The sequence below is a fragment of the Lacerta agilis genome, chromosome 13 (assembly GCF_009819535.1).
Source record: "Lacerta agilis isolate rLacAgi1 chromosome 13, rLacAgi1.pri, whole genome shotgun sequence".
NCBI lineage: Eukaryota > Metazoa > Chordata > Lepidosauria > Squamata > Lacertidae > Lacerta > Lacerta agilis.
The window spans coordinates 23,640,403-23,655,950 of NC_046324.1; positions in this window are offsets into that span (position 1 = coordinate 23,640,403).

A 15,548-nucleotide genomic window follows, 5' to 3' on the forward strand; every position below is an offset into this window, starting at 1 on the left:
GGTCTGCTGTAGTCGAAACAAAATAAAAAAAATTAAAAAATTCATTCCAGTAGCACCTTAGAGACCAACTACGTTTGTTCTTGTATGAGCTTTCAGGTGCATGCACACTTCTTCAGATACACGAAAGCTCATACCAAGAACAAACTTAGTTGGTCTCTAAGGTGCTACTGGAAGGAATTTTTTTAATTTTTAATTTTGTTTTTATTTTCAACACTTTCATCTTAAGCCGTCTTGTGAGGGTTTGTGCAAAAGGCAAAGAAGAAAGAATAATTTTATTTAATAACGTTTTTAGATCTTATTGCAGTGAACGTCAAGTATGCAATAAAACCATCAATATAAGCCACATTGACCGAAAGAAATATACTACTACTATGCCACTAAAACCTAAAATTAAAATACAGTGCATTTTAATAAATAAATAAATAAAATGCAGAGGGGTTAGGGTCTAGTGATCCAGGAATATATTGAATAACTAAGGGAGGCATTGAAAATATAGCACTTTTCCGTGATGGGATGCATGGATTATCAAACCACCATACAGATATTATTCAATATTTCAATGGTAATTTAGAGTAGCAAGTGCATAACCTTCTCACCCCGACCCAAGAAGGAATATTCACGACAACCGAATTCAGTGCTGATTCTTATTTCTCTCTCTCACTCACTGAATTATTTAACAGTGGTAATGAATAATGCAACCAGTCTTAATCTTGGTAACTATTATTATGCATGTTGGGCATCCCTCATTTCCCTTTGAGGTGTTTGGAGGAGAGAAGAGATCTGGGAAGGCAGTGGGATAGAGTAGCCTTTTCTTCCTTCTACCTAGGCAGAACTGGGTGAGCTGACTGCCCTCTCACCTATCAAGGCAGAGGAAACAGAAGGAATTGCTTTGCACTGCAGGCAGGCAGAGTTTGTTGCAGAGAATCCTGAAGGGCAGCAGCCTGGAAGGTGAGAAGCCAAATGCAGAAAAATTCTCCTTCCTTTTAGCACATATATATGCAATGGCAGCTGGCTGCCTCCACATGCATTTATGGCTTTTTCCAGCTGGAACACACACACACACACAATATTTGGTTTTACATATTTAAAATTATAATCACATCACAACATGTCCACAGTTAAAAGATTCCTCCCAGTGGCGTAGGAAAGGGGGGCGGGGGCGATTCCACCATTGGGGGGCACACAAATTATCAAGGAACAATTACTGCCCTACTAGGGCGGTTCATATAAAACTTTTTTTTGAAAAAAAATGCCTGCTCCAAAGGTCTTATCTTACTACACTAGGGATTATATAGCTATATATGAAATTTCATGCATATCAGTTAATATCTTGACCCTCCTCCACGAAATTAGCTGTTTACTTGGCCCTTTTCCTATGTCATGAAGGCTGAAATTTCAATTCAGTGGAGCAGGAGCAAGATATTAACTGATATGCATGAAATTTCAGATATAGCTAGGTTAGGAAGATAAGACCATTGGAGCAGACATTTTTTTAAAAAGAAAAGTTTTTTATGAACCGCCCTACTGCCCTACCCTCCGCTGGGCTTCCCGGGTCCTGGAAAGTCGGCCTATGTGAAGAAAATGAGACTAGGCCGAGTAAATTAGATAATACAGAGCATGGTGAAATCACAATAAATAAAACGTCCCCTTCAGTAGTTTCAAGCACTACTACAGGTTCCACATAATATCTGTACTGCATTGTTTACTGTGACAGCACTTTGGAACTCCCCGCCTATTGCAACAAAGCACGTGCCTTTGCTAGACTCTTTTCGGGCACCTGCTAAAAGCATTTTTCTTTAGGCAAGCATAGCTAGATGCTTAGGAAGTTGAAGTAATTTTAATCTTAATATTTTAGCTTTTTATGTTTAAAAGAAGGATTGTTAATTTTTCTTGATTTTACTGCTGTGGTGTTTTGTTTTGTTTTTGGTAAACCACTTTGCAGGTTTTTTAAAATAAATTTTATTCAATAAATAAACAATAAATATAAATAAAATAACACAAGCCAAAACTCAATCCATCCTGTTGATTTAAGTATCTGTCTATAGTCGCCTACTTGTTATCAGAGGCCCAGAATCCACATTCCTTTGTAAGAAAATATGAAATAACGTAAAACCATTTTTGCAGGCAAAAAAAAGAATCAATGTGGAGGGGGGGGGGTTGACAAGATATTTTTCCGCACCGGGTACCACCTGACCTTCCTACACCTCTGATTCCTCCAAATCTCTGGACTTCCCACCTTCTCCTCCATGATTCTGTTGTTAAATCTTTTCCACTGCATCTTTTTTCAATAATCCAAGCTTTTTTAAAAAACTGCATTATGTCCATAGTTCTCGTTACATTACAAGTGTTATTGCAGTCCTGCTAATGTTTTCAACTGTTTACAGTGGTCTTTAAGGTAATCATAAAAAAATTCCCATTCCTTATTGAAGTTTGTTTTTTCCTGGTTCCTGAACTTTCCGGTCAGTTTTGCCATTTCGACATAGTCCATCAACTTGATTTGCCACTCTTCTCTGGTAGGGACTTTATATCTCCTTCCATCTCTGGGCTAACAACATCCATGCAGCTGTCATCACATACATAAAAAAGTATTTTCTGCTCCCTTGGAATTTTCAGCACCTACAATTCCTAATTAAAAAAAAAAGCCTCTGGTTGTTTTTTTAAAAATAAAAGTTATTTTAAAACATTTTTTTCAATTCATTATATATCATTTCCCAGAATGCTTTTGTTACCTTATGATAAAAGGAATCTTCCTTTTTCTTACATTTTCAGAAGCTATTTGAGTTCCGGCACCTCTGGTGCCATTGCCCATTCAAAGAGAAACAAGGGAGGTGTTTGAGCCGCCCAACCAGAGGTGCATTGAGTCAATTGCCTCAGGTTGGGGAGGCAGCCAGCGGTCACTGCACAGAGTCCTCTGCTCACTTGCCCCTATGCCAGCCTTCTAAAGGGACCATCTCCCACCTCACTCTCAAAAAGGGTCATTAGAGCAAGACATTCTAAGTAAGGTGGCTGGGAACAGCAAAGCGTTTTGTTGAAACATTCAGTGGAGGGAGGCTGCTCTGTGAGGGCAAATGGGGAAGGAGTTGGGGGTTATGGATTTAATTATCGCCCCCACCTTTCCCCTATAATTTGGGCATTCTTTACCAATGCCCTGCTTGTGCGCGCTCTCTCTCTCTCTCTGATGATCCTGCCCTTTTGAGGGACTTGCCTTGCTTCTGAAATAAAAGACCTTTCGTCAATGGCACCGTGAGAATGCTTATTTCAACACCATTTGAATTCTCAAAAAGAAAAACTTTGAAGGTGGCAGATGGAGCTGGCAGTGAGCAGAGACGACGAATGTTGATGCTGTGAATGTAATAGCAGGAGCTGGCCATGCCCTCTGCACCAGATCCACGTGGGTGTTCCCATCATAAACGTTTCCAGATTGGGGATGTCACAGCAATGGAATGCAGGCAGCAATTCTCATTATAATGGTGTGGGATCTTCCCAGGGATGCCAAACTATTTGGATAGCTGCTGCTGTCATTAGGACTGCTATGGGTTATGGGTGTGCAATAGCCTCCCTCCCTCCCTCCCTCTACCATTATACTTCTGGATGCAAAACTTTAATAGAGACTTACGGAAGAGCTCTGGAATTTGCAATGGTAATTTGGGCATAGTCTTGGAGATGCAATTGAGCTAAACTGAATATGAACTGTGCAAGTGGGAAGTGGTGTCCATTCATATATTTCCAATTCACCAAGGACAGCCCCAGGAACACAGGATTCAGCCATGTTGTCTGCATTGACTGGCAGCGGGTCTTCAGGGTTCCAGAAAGGTGACTTTTTAGGTGCTTTCAGATGATCAGTTTATTGAGCATTTATCCTGATTAGTTTGCAGGGTGATTATACAAAGCTGGCTATTTAACAAGCATTCTGATTTGCTTGCAAGGAGGCTAGATGGCGTTGCATCAAACCAAGCGTGATCACCCCCACCCACCCCCGATTCCCAGTGCATTTCCCCCATTACTTTCCTTCTTGCAAAAAGCCTGCTCTCTTGAGAAAATAGGTTTATTGAACAAGACCTCCCAATCAACTATAATTGCACAACCTGGATCTGCTGATATGTGATTGGATCCCACCTGAAAATAGAGATAGTCCAGAAGGACTGTTAGTTACATCCTAGCAGAGGACTTTAGGACACAAAGTAAGCTGGGAAGGGTGTTTTTTTTGGGGGGGGGATATTGAATCTCTTTGGACCCAAATGAGGGTTATTCATATTTTATTTACACTAAAGTGGGTGTTTTCATGCACAATTTACCCTAGTATCTGCATTTTTATATATGTTACTAGACTGGAGAACTGCACTTCGAAATTCAGAGAAGTGTGAATTTAAAAGAATGACTGTGTTTCAGTTCACATATTGTTTTTGATAGTGCAAATTAGGTAGGTGGGTTCACCTTTAAATGAGAAATGAATTAGAATAAAGCCTATTCCTAAGTACGCTGCACTTTTCCACTTGGGGTTCTCTTTTGACTTGGTTCAGATGAGCTGGCTTTGTTTCCCCAAGGTCATCTCAATGTCAGGGGAGCAGCCCCTCCTCCTCCTCCTCCTCCTCAGCTGAAGGGAAAGGTATTGATCACGGATGATGAATGATTCACGCTCCCTGAAGTAAGAATCCTTAGTTAATGGGTGAACCATGGGAGCATGTCTGAACCCCTGCTTGATGTGCTCTTTGGTGTTTAATTTCCCAACCATCACTTGTTGCGAAGCTCAGCTCATTGTCTTGCAATTCTTTTTTTTTATTTAAAGCCTTAATGTTAGTATGACATTAATTGTTGTTGTTACTAGTCAAGTGAAATTCTGCTTTATCCCTCTGCAAAGGAGTTGCTCGGATTGGCTTGCAAACAGAAAAGGAAGCCCAAGAAAGCAACAGGGACTCAACCATTGAAACACAAATGACCAAAAAATGGAAAAACAGCAGTGAAAATTGAAAACACAAAGAGCAGGGAACAGCAATCAATACATGAAGCGGCAACAGAATTAAAAGCTTGGGTTTTTTTGTTTTGTTTTTAAATGTCAATTACAGGCAGAAAAGAGATTAAAAGGAAAGTGACCTAACGTCTTGGGGCAGGGAGTTCCACAAATCAGAAGCCACCACAGAAAAATCCTCTCACATTTTGCCGCCAATCTTACCACAGAAGGCAATGGCACTTCAAAGAGCGGTACAGCAGCTGGTCTTAAAAGGAGATGGTCTTACAAGTGGCTTCATCCCAAGATCTCTAGAGCATTATAGGTAAAACCAGCACCTTGAATTGCACTTGGAAATGAACTGGGAGCCAGTGCAGCTGATAGAAAGAAGGAATGTGGGAAGCTGGTCCATCTAGCTCACTACTGTATTGTCAATACTATCTGGCAGCGACTCTCTAGAGTTTCAGAAATGGGATAGCCCTGCCTGTCCCCAAGCGCTTGCCCCATCAAGATTTTAGTGACAGCTTTATGCACCAGTTGAAGTGTCTGAGTTGTTTTCAAGGGCAGGTGTGTGAAGAGTGCATTGCAGTAGTCCAATTGAGATAGAACTAGTGCATTCAGGACCACGGTCAGCTCTAACACTACCGGGAAGAGGTGCCACTGGTGCTCCAGGCCACAGGCAACATCTGAGCATCTAGCAACAATTCTTGATCTCGTTGTACTCCCAAGCCACAAACCTGATCTCCTACAGACAAGCTGATATCCCGTTATTCAACCAGCAAGCTTCACGCTAGCATTTCTGCCTGGTCTGGATTTAATTTCAGTTTTGCTTACCCTCATTCAGCTCATCGCTGACTCCACCGACTCCATGGATGAATCTTTCAATTTCAGTTTCTCTCGTTTCCCCAATGTGAAGTTCAATTCTCCACATCCCCACATTGGTTTTTTATTGGTTTGTTTATCATAAAAGTCTCCATGCAAATTTGTTCGCATTTAATGCCTATTTTTAGTCAGACACCACCACCACCCCATGGAAAAGCTGTTGTTTGATTCCGCTCTTTTGACTAATGATTGGCAGGTGTCCAACATTGCATTTTGGGGCAATTCGTGCTGACCAAACGGCCAAGAACTGAATGAAACTGATAATCTGGATCCATTTCAGTCTGGATTCAGGTCTCATTTGGGGATGGAAATGGCCTCGGTTGCCCTGATTGGTACCTCCTCTGGGAGCTGGACAGTGGAAATGTGTCACTGTTGATGCCATTGGATTTCTCAGTGACCTTCAATACACTTCTTTCTATTACATTGCAATAAATCTCATTGCATTTCTTCTAAGCCTCCTTGCAGTGGTGGTCTTGGAAGGGGGTGACCATTTCTCAGTGGTGCTGGTCCTTCATTACAGATGGATCTCAGAAGGCAGTTTTGGGGAGACTCACTTGGCCTTTCCCCCTATGGGGCTCCATATATCTTAATTTGGTCCCCCTTGCTTTTCAACATCTGCGGCGAATCCCCCTAAGACAGATGACACCCAGCACTTAGGAGTGGGAAATGATTTAGGCTTGACCATTAACAGGAAAGTCATGTGCAGAAAAAGGATTAATGCAAAAAACCAACCCAAAAAACCCATCCGCTTTCCATTAGAATTAGGCCAGGTCAGATGGGGTTAAAACCGGGTAAATGAAGCAGGAAACAGTGCAGCGTGTTACTGAACAAAGATGATCAAATGCCTTGACATCTGTAACTTTCCCCTCAGTACCCTGACATGCTAAGAGAAAGCCTCTGAAGTAGGCACACCCCACACCCTCAGCAATATGGTTTCTGTCTATATTTTTATTAGATTTTAGGGGGGGGGGCTTTCTAAGACCAGGTTGGGGGAAGGCTGGTCCATGGCAGCTAGTAAACTAACCTAGCGTTCCCCAGACTGGTGTTCTCCAAATGATAAGAGGAAAGCTCCATAGCAGAATGCAGGGGTACCTTGGTTCTCAAACGCCTTGGTACTCAAACAATTTGGAACCCAAACACTGCAAACCAGGAAGTAAGTGTTCCGGTTTGTGAACTTTTTTCGGAAGCCAAACGTGCTCCGTTTTGAGTGCCACACTTCCGTTTTGAGTGTTACGCTGAGGTCTGTCTGCTTTTGCTATTTATTTTGCGTTTTTGTTTTTGCGGCTCTTTTTTGTTTTGTTTTTGTGACTGTGTAGAACCCAGTTCAGCTACTGATTGATTGATTGATTGATTGATGATTGTGTGACTGCAGTACATTGTTCATTGCTTTCATTTTATGGATCAATGGTCTCGTTAGATAGTAAAATGTTTCATATTAAATTGCTGTTTTGGGTTTGTTTGTTTTTTAAAAAAGTCTGAAATGGATTGATCCATTTTGCATTACTTTCTATGGGAAAGTGCGCCTTGGTTTTGGAACGCTTTGGTTTTGGAACGGACTTCCAGAACAGATTAAGTTTGAGAACCAAGGTACTATTGCGCACAGTTTGCATGGAAAAAAGTCCCAGGTTCAATCCATGATATCTGCAAGCAGGACTGAAGAAGCCTGAAAACCCAGAGAACCACTGCCATTCATTGCAGGCTACACTAGGCTAGATGCACCAATGATCAGACACAGGGCAGATGCTCACCATCCCTCTAACACACATCCAGTGCACATTTAAAGTGCATGGCTTCCTCCCAACATCCTGGGAACTGTTATTTCTCCCCTTATGGAGAAACAACCCCCATCATCCTTCAAAAACTACAGTTCCCAGTATTCTCCGGGGGGGAGTCAGGAGCATTAAATGTGTGTTGGATGTCCTTTATAAAGTATGTGTCAGGAAACCCCCCTCCCCACGGCAGGTAGCGTCCCGGGATCATTTGGAGTACAGGGACCCTCCTCCGTTGTTTACCAGCTCGTCCTCCCCCTCCTCAGCCGGAAGCGACCATTCCTCCAGTGGGGAGGGGGAGTCAGAGGCAGGAAGGCGGTGCAGGGGCTCTGAGAGGATCACAGAGCCTCAGCGCCGAGGAGATAGCGGGGAACGGGGTCAGGTTCCCACGCTCCGAGGTCGCAGGCAGGAAGGACGTGGAAGGGGGAGGCGGGGGTTCAGGATCCCGCGCCTCTTTTGTTGGACAAAGAACCAGAAGGGTTCATTCCTGGACTCTGCGGAGGGATGAGATGGACGTTTGATCTTTTGCTCCACTGTATATAGCTGTGCACAATAAAGAACTTAGTTTTAGAAGTTCTGTGTTTGGCGCTTTACTCATGAGCAACCACTGAACGTCCTTACAGTATGGGTAGGCAAACTAAGACCCGGGGGCCAGCCCAATTGCCTTCTCAATCCGGCCCGCAGATGGTCCGCAAATTGGCGTGTTTTTACATGAGTAGAATGTGTGCTTTTATTTAAAATGCATCTCTGGGTTATTTGAGGGGCATTGGAATTCATTCATTCTTCTTTTTCAAAATATAGTCATCCCCCCCCCCCAAGGTCTGAGGGACAGTGGACTGGTGCCCTGCTGAAAAAGTTTGCTGACCTCTGGTATAAAGCATCTAAGATGAATAATGTAGCTTCCCCAGGGTATCCCTGTGTTTTGGACAACAACTCACAGCAGCCCCAGTTGGCCTGTGCCTAAGATTTCAGATGAAAACTGCCACTGCTGGAAGGAAAGGAGGAGCTTTTTCTGCCTCCCCACTTCCAGCCACTCTCTGAAGACTGGAGAAGAGACCCTCATAAGAATATTAGGGGGGAGTGTGGCTTTGGTTTTTGCAGTCTTTAAGATGAGGACTAGACCATGCGAAAATAAACATAAGGTTTTAGCTGCAGTTCATTCATTTTCAGCTTTGTATTCTTGTTATTTTTTTAAAAAAGTGTGTCTACTCTAGACACTCCATTGCGGCGCCCATGACCTAGGTCTAAGGTGCCATTTAGCTCCTAGCTTTCATATCTCTGCTTCTAACACTGCCTGGGACTGATGGGAATTGTAGTCCAAAACATGTGAAGGGCACCAAGTTGGGGAAAGCTGGGCTGATGCTTTTGGCCACTGACCCTTGATAGCCATTTTGCTATAAGATGTTTTGCTTTAACGGCTCACCTGACGGATGAGCTCAGTCATGAATTCTGTTCAGGCACATTTTTTTCTAGCAGCAGCAGCAGCAGCAGCAGCAGCAGCAGCAGCAGCTGGAATTAAATCTATCTGTGAACATTCAGGAACATGCAAGAGAGAGATAGAGAGTATAATGATGACTCTGTTAAATTGCAATGCTCATAACCTGTTTTGAATAAGAACCACCACTGGCGTAATTTGGAAATGGCCCGAGTCTCCATACATCTTCATCTCCCGTGCTTAATAATAATACCCGCCAGGTTCATGGCCTCTGAATCTATAGCCCAGCTGTAATAGTATGTTGCATATTAATGGGACATGTTTGAAAGTGCTTTCAGATTATTAGAATTCATACAAGTGATTTATGGAAGGAGGGGGGCTTAAAACAGCTGGCTGCCAATATAAATGGGCTTAGGGAAAGTCGAGTGTAATATTTGCAGGTCCAAATAATGACAGCCTTCTCCCCCACTCCCAATACATCCAAAAGGCTGAGAAGCAGAAAATAATTTCCTGGCTCAAAAGATAAAGCAAAGACTTTGGGGCTGAGGTGGTGAACCCAGCCTGTGAAGAATTCGTGCTATTCTCAATTAAATGTCAGGAGCTGCTTCTCTCGATTTAAAAACTGGTGGATTAAGACACCATAGCTTTATATTTATAGCCCAATAAACAGCACAGCCTTTCTTTTGCTAATCCTGGCCAGTGGCAAAGCGAGATTCAGGGGAGTGCAACTGGTTCAGCCACAGAGTCTTGAGGGCACCACAGGGGGTGTCACAACTATTATTTAGAACAAAGCACAAGAGGCGGAGGGGGGATTTTGACTTCACACAGAGTGCCACTGAAATTGGAGACCCCCAAGTTCCCCCGCTGCCAGTGGGCCTGAACTGCCTTCACCGGTAGCCCGAGAAGTAGAATCTGCTGGCGATGGCTTGCCTAAGGTAAACATAAATGCAAATTTGGGGGCCATCAGGGGCCCCCAGAGAGGAAGTGCATCACCTGCAAAAAAAAGTGACCCAATACAAATTTGCAGTAATGCTTCTGAATACCAGCTGCTAAAGATTCTTGTGCTTTGGTGCTGCTTCCAGTTTTCCCACAGGCCTCTGGTTGGCCACTGTGTGAACAGGATGCTGAACTGGATGGGCCATTGGCCAGATCCAGCACACTCTTCTTATGTCTACTCTGCCTGGAAGCAGCTCTTCACAGTGGCTTTTCTCACCCCCTCCCTGAGATCCTAGCAATTAGACTGCGGACATTCTGCCTGCAGGGCATGTGCTCTGCTACTGAGCTCTATGGACCAACATCCTCTGGAGGGGCGCCGGGTTGGGGAAGGCAGATGTCGGGAGAAGCCTGCCAAACTGCATACGGCTGATGAAGATGTTCCAGCCCTTGATTTTTACAGATCGTTTTCCAGCGTGGCAAACATCACTATAAAAACGGTTTTATAGCCTCCCGGTTGAAATTAAGCATGGATTCATAAAAGTGTCAGCAAATGAGCCCAAAGGACCCGATGCCATCTCAGAGGAACCCAAATGACCTTTCAGGTAGCTTGACTTTTATGGGGTGTTATAAAATATATAGTTGCCAGCAGCGTTGGAGTGACAGTGTGGGCAGCCGCCTCTCCTGCCTGCTCTCTTCTTCAGCGCACCAGCCTTTCCCTCTTTCCTCTTCCAATTGTGTGGTTGCCAACGGACTCAGCGGAAGGGGCCTGGCCTTGAACAGCAGCTTTGAGTGGGAGAATCTTTTCAGGACAGGGAGAGAAATGGGGTTGCCTGCTAATGCCTGCGTAACTGCCACTCACCAATAGCAGTGTGGGTTACACCCGCATACCCTGCAGCTTTGAAAGGAGCTGGACATGCGGATTTCAGATGCGCTATGTGCAGATATGCCTCAATGAAGCTGAATGTTGGAAGGTAGAACAAAGGAATTCTTCATGCTGCACATAGCTAAACTATGGAACTCGCTTCCACAGGAGGTAGTGATGGCTACCAACTTGGATGGTTTTAAAAGAGGATCAGACCAATTCGTGGAAGGCAAAGCAGTCAATGGCTACTAGCCACGGTGGCTATGTTCTGCCTCCATGGCCAGAGACAGCAATGCTTCAGGCTGGGATCAGTTGCTGGAAGCCACAGGAGAGAGTGATCTTGTGCTTGGGTCTTGCTGGGTGGCTTCCCAGAGGCACCTGGTTGGCCACTGTGAGAACAGGATGCTGGACTAGATGGGCCACTGGCCTGATCTAGCAGGTTCTTCTTAGGTTCTTATGATGCGTTGCATACAATCTCTCATAACACGTTCAGGAAAGCTCCGTGCAGCTTGAGCCTGTGCGTCTATACTTTGAAGTCAGCCCCACTGAGGGCGCTCTCCCAAGGGTGCCTGCTGCCCCCAAAGCTTTCATAGCATCACTTGGAAGACCATCCATAGTTTCCAGGACGGACAATGGAAGCTTCACATCACTGGACCAGTATGCAGGTTATAGGCCATGGGTAGGCAAACTAAGGCCCGGGGGCTGGATCTGGCCCAATTGCCTTCTAAATCCGGCCCGCAGATGGTCCGGGAATCAGCGTGTTTTTACATGAGCAGAATGTGTCCTTTTATTTAAAATGCATCTCTGGGTTATTTGTGGGGCATAGGAATTCATTCACACCCCCAAAAAAGTCCGGCCCCCCACAAGGTCTGAGGGACAGTGGACTGGCCCCCTGCTGAAAAAGTTTGCTGACCGCTGTATAGACTAATGTCTGTGAATCTGCCTTTAAAGCTGGAGTGAGGAACCCTTTTCAGTCTGAGGTCCACATCCCCATATGGGAAACCTTCTGTGGGGGGCTGCATACCTGTGGTGGATGTGGCCAGAGACACCCAACCAATCCACCCATTCAAACTCAAGCCTCCACTCAGCCAAGTGGAGCAATCAATCAATCAATCTCGGAAAACCAGATTTTGAAAACCAGGTAAGTTAGAAGAGAACCACACTTCTGAATGTGGTTTCCTTTCCTTTTTTAAGCAAGTTGGTGCTAAAAGAGGAGCCCTATCTAATACGACTTGTTTAGAATATACTTCAGCTGTCATCCAGCCTTCCGAGAGCCAAGCGGCAGGTCTTTGGGCTGCAGAATATACCTTAGTTGATTTTCCTACCCAGCCAAGCAGAACGCGCAGGGAGAATCACGGGCGTTGAACAGTGAAGCCTGTGAGCTTAGCTGCAGATTTAAACCGAGGAGCGGTGCCCTGTGGGACTGGCCTTTCTGATAGCAGTTAATCCTGAATAAACATTCACTAGGAAGCGTTGCCTTCTGCCTAATGCATTTGCTTAGGGCTCCAGCGAGGGAAACTCCATCCCTAGGGAATGTCACGCCGTGGCTTCTCTTTTCAATTCCGTGCAAATTTCTGAAAGCCAAAGCCACACAGCTGCATGCGTTGATTACGTGCAAAACTGCTTTTGTCAATACGTTGGCAGAGGCATGGTGTGCCATGAAACCTTTAATAAGCCAAGATTGAGGCGCCACGTGTTATTAGGTTAACATCCGTGCTCTCAAACTGCTCCTTTGTTTTCATTTCCCTATTCCTGTTTTGTCCCATTTAATTTGCCTTTTGGCAGCAGAGGTTGCTGGGGGAATGTGCAGGATGCACATTTAAAAATGTTTGCCGACAGCCTGGAGTTTCTAGACTTCTTTTCTTAGGCAAGGAAAGTGTCACACAGGATTTTGCCTAAGTTGACTGTCCAATGTGAAACTGGAGGTCGGCTAGCAAACACCTGGTGTTGAGTAGGAATTCCTAGAAACCAAAAAAAGTGTTCATAAATGGATAAGGTAATTTGTTAACTTTCTAGGGCAGTATATATATATATATATATATGTGTGTGTGTGTGTGTGTGTGTGTGTGTGTGTGTGTGTGTGTGTACACACACACACACACACACATATATATATCTACATATAGTTAAAGATATGGTTTTCCCAGTAGTAATGGACGGAAGTAAGAGCTGGACCATAAAGAAGACTGATCGCCGAAGAATTGATGCTTTTGAATTATGGTGCTGGAGGAGACTCTTGAGAGTCCCATGGACTGCAAGATCAAACCTATCCATTCTTAAAGAAATCAGCCCTGAGTGCTCACTAGAAGGACAGATCCTGAAGTTGAGGCTCCAGTACTTTGGCCACCTCATGAGAAGAGAAGACTCCCTGGAAAAAACCCTAATGTTGGGAAAGATGGAGGGCACAAGGAGAAGGGGAAGACAGAGGATGAGATGGTTGGACAGTGTTCTCAAAGCTACTAACATGAGTTTGGCCAAACTGCGAGAGGCAGTGAAGGATAGGCGTGCCTGGTGTGCTCTGGTCCATGGGGTCACGAAGAGTTGGACACGACTGAACGACTGAACAACAACAACAACTACACACACACACAGAGAGAGAGAGAGAAACAGAGAGAGAGAGAGCACATTTTAAGCCATGGGTAAAATGTGGCTTCTGGGGCAAATGGAACCTTTTTGGCATTTGAATTTCCCACAACTTTCTTACCGTATTATGGCACCTCCACAATTAAAAGCCATTTATAGAGCAGTAACTGCCTCTCTTTGGAACAGTTCTGGCTTGGGGCTGTTCATCCTTTCTCACTCACTGCCATCTTATAAATCTTCCTTCTTTATGACATGCCCCACAAAACAGCCATAAAAAATATGCACCTCAGAAAATTACAGCAGTTATTTTGACTACCAATATGAATTTATTTTCACACTTAAAAAAAAAAAGCTGGGGCGATTTCTTTCTTTCAAAGCAACAATTTCACAATTCCTTCCCCTGCCCACCCCCAAATTTCACTCCTGACGTTCCTCAATGCAAAAAGAAGGAGGGTATTTGGTATGAAGTTGGAAGTGGGACAGGGGGAGGGAGGGGGTTTAAATATGCTCTCTGTCCTGTTTTTGAAATGCAAATATTTTTATTTTAAAAATGCTGAAAGAAGAAGGGTATATGAGTGAAGCTGTGTGAGATGCCAAGATGACAAGCCTCAGAGGCTTTCCACTAGCACACTGTAAGTTTGGCACCAGGTTTTTTTTTGGGGGGGTGTCTTTTAATAATATTCTGCCCAAAATGCTTTGCCGCCTGATAGAGAACAGCAAATGGTTTCCCCGCCCTCAAAGTCAAAGGGCATATTGCCCAAGGCTGGGCAAGTTATTTTGGCACTTATATGCAGAAAGATTCAAAAAAGCACCTCTCATGGGATGTAAAAATGCAATGAACAGTATTAAATGAAAAGCAATTTGCTGCCCTTTCTTGACACTCAAAATAGCTGCCTGAGGCAACGGTTTCACTTTGCCTAATGGATAGGGCTGCCAAGTTTTCTTGCACCTTTTTGAAGGCAGTGGATAAATAAATGGACAAAGTAGGCTAAATGGAGGTGCCTCCGAATAACAGTTGCAGGTGCAGAGAGCATTCTTGTGCTCAGGAGCGGAGCTGATTTAGGAAGCTGCCTTTTGTTGTGTCAGTCCCAGCAGTCTATTCTAACTCAGGATTGCCTCTGAATACCAGTTAATGGGGATCACAAGTGGGGGAGTGCCCTGTTGTGCTCAGGTTCTGCTTGGGGGCTTTCCATGGGGGCATGTGATTGGCCGCTAGGAGAAACAGGATGCTGGACAAGATGGGCCACTGGCCTGATCCAGAAGGGTCTTTTTATGTCCTTAAAAGGGGCCCTTTAAGAACGGATTGTGTTGGAGCTGACTGAAGAATCAGTTGGGATTTGGCTGGAAAATGGCTGACTATTTTATATTTTATCTACAGTGGTACCTCGGGTTAAGAACTTAATTCATTCTGGAGGTCCGTTCTTAACCTGAAACTGTTCTTACCTGAGGTACCACTTTAGCTAATGGGGCCTCCCGCTGCCACCGCCACACAATTTCTGTTCTCATCCTGAAGCAAAGTTCTTAACCCGAGGTACTATTTCTGGGTTAGCAGAGTCTGTAACCTGAAGCGTCTGTAACCTGAAGCGTCTGTAACCCGAGATACCACTGTACCTAGTTGGAGTGGAAAACGGTGTGTTGCGATCTCCTCTATATGCAAGGAGCTCAGTCAAGGTGGACTGACACATTCAGAGAAACTGTGTCATCACCTGCGGCTTAAAACCACGCAGAAGCACCTTTCCTGGTTGATTCTTCCAAATGTACCAACAGCCTTAATGCCTGCAATGAACATAGATTCTGAAGTGCATTGAGAGCCTTCAAGAGGTTTCGGGTCCCCTTGTGTGTGATCTAAAGGCCCTTCAGCCTGGCAACATTGCCACTTCTCTGCTTAGCTCCAAGCAAGGTTTCCCCCAGTCAATTACCCTCTCTCAGAAAGCCTTTGTGCACCTGCGTTTAGCATCTCTGCCTCCTTGGGTGTTCTGTTGCTTCAGAAACGTGTGACAGAATAAAGGGGCAGCCTTGAGTCATCTTTCGATGCAGTTAAGCTCGCAAGAGGGAAGGGCTGTGGCCTCAATGACAGAGCATCTTCCTTGCATATGCAGAAGGTACCCAGGTTCAATCCCTGACATCATTCCAGGT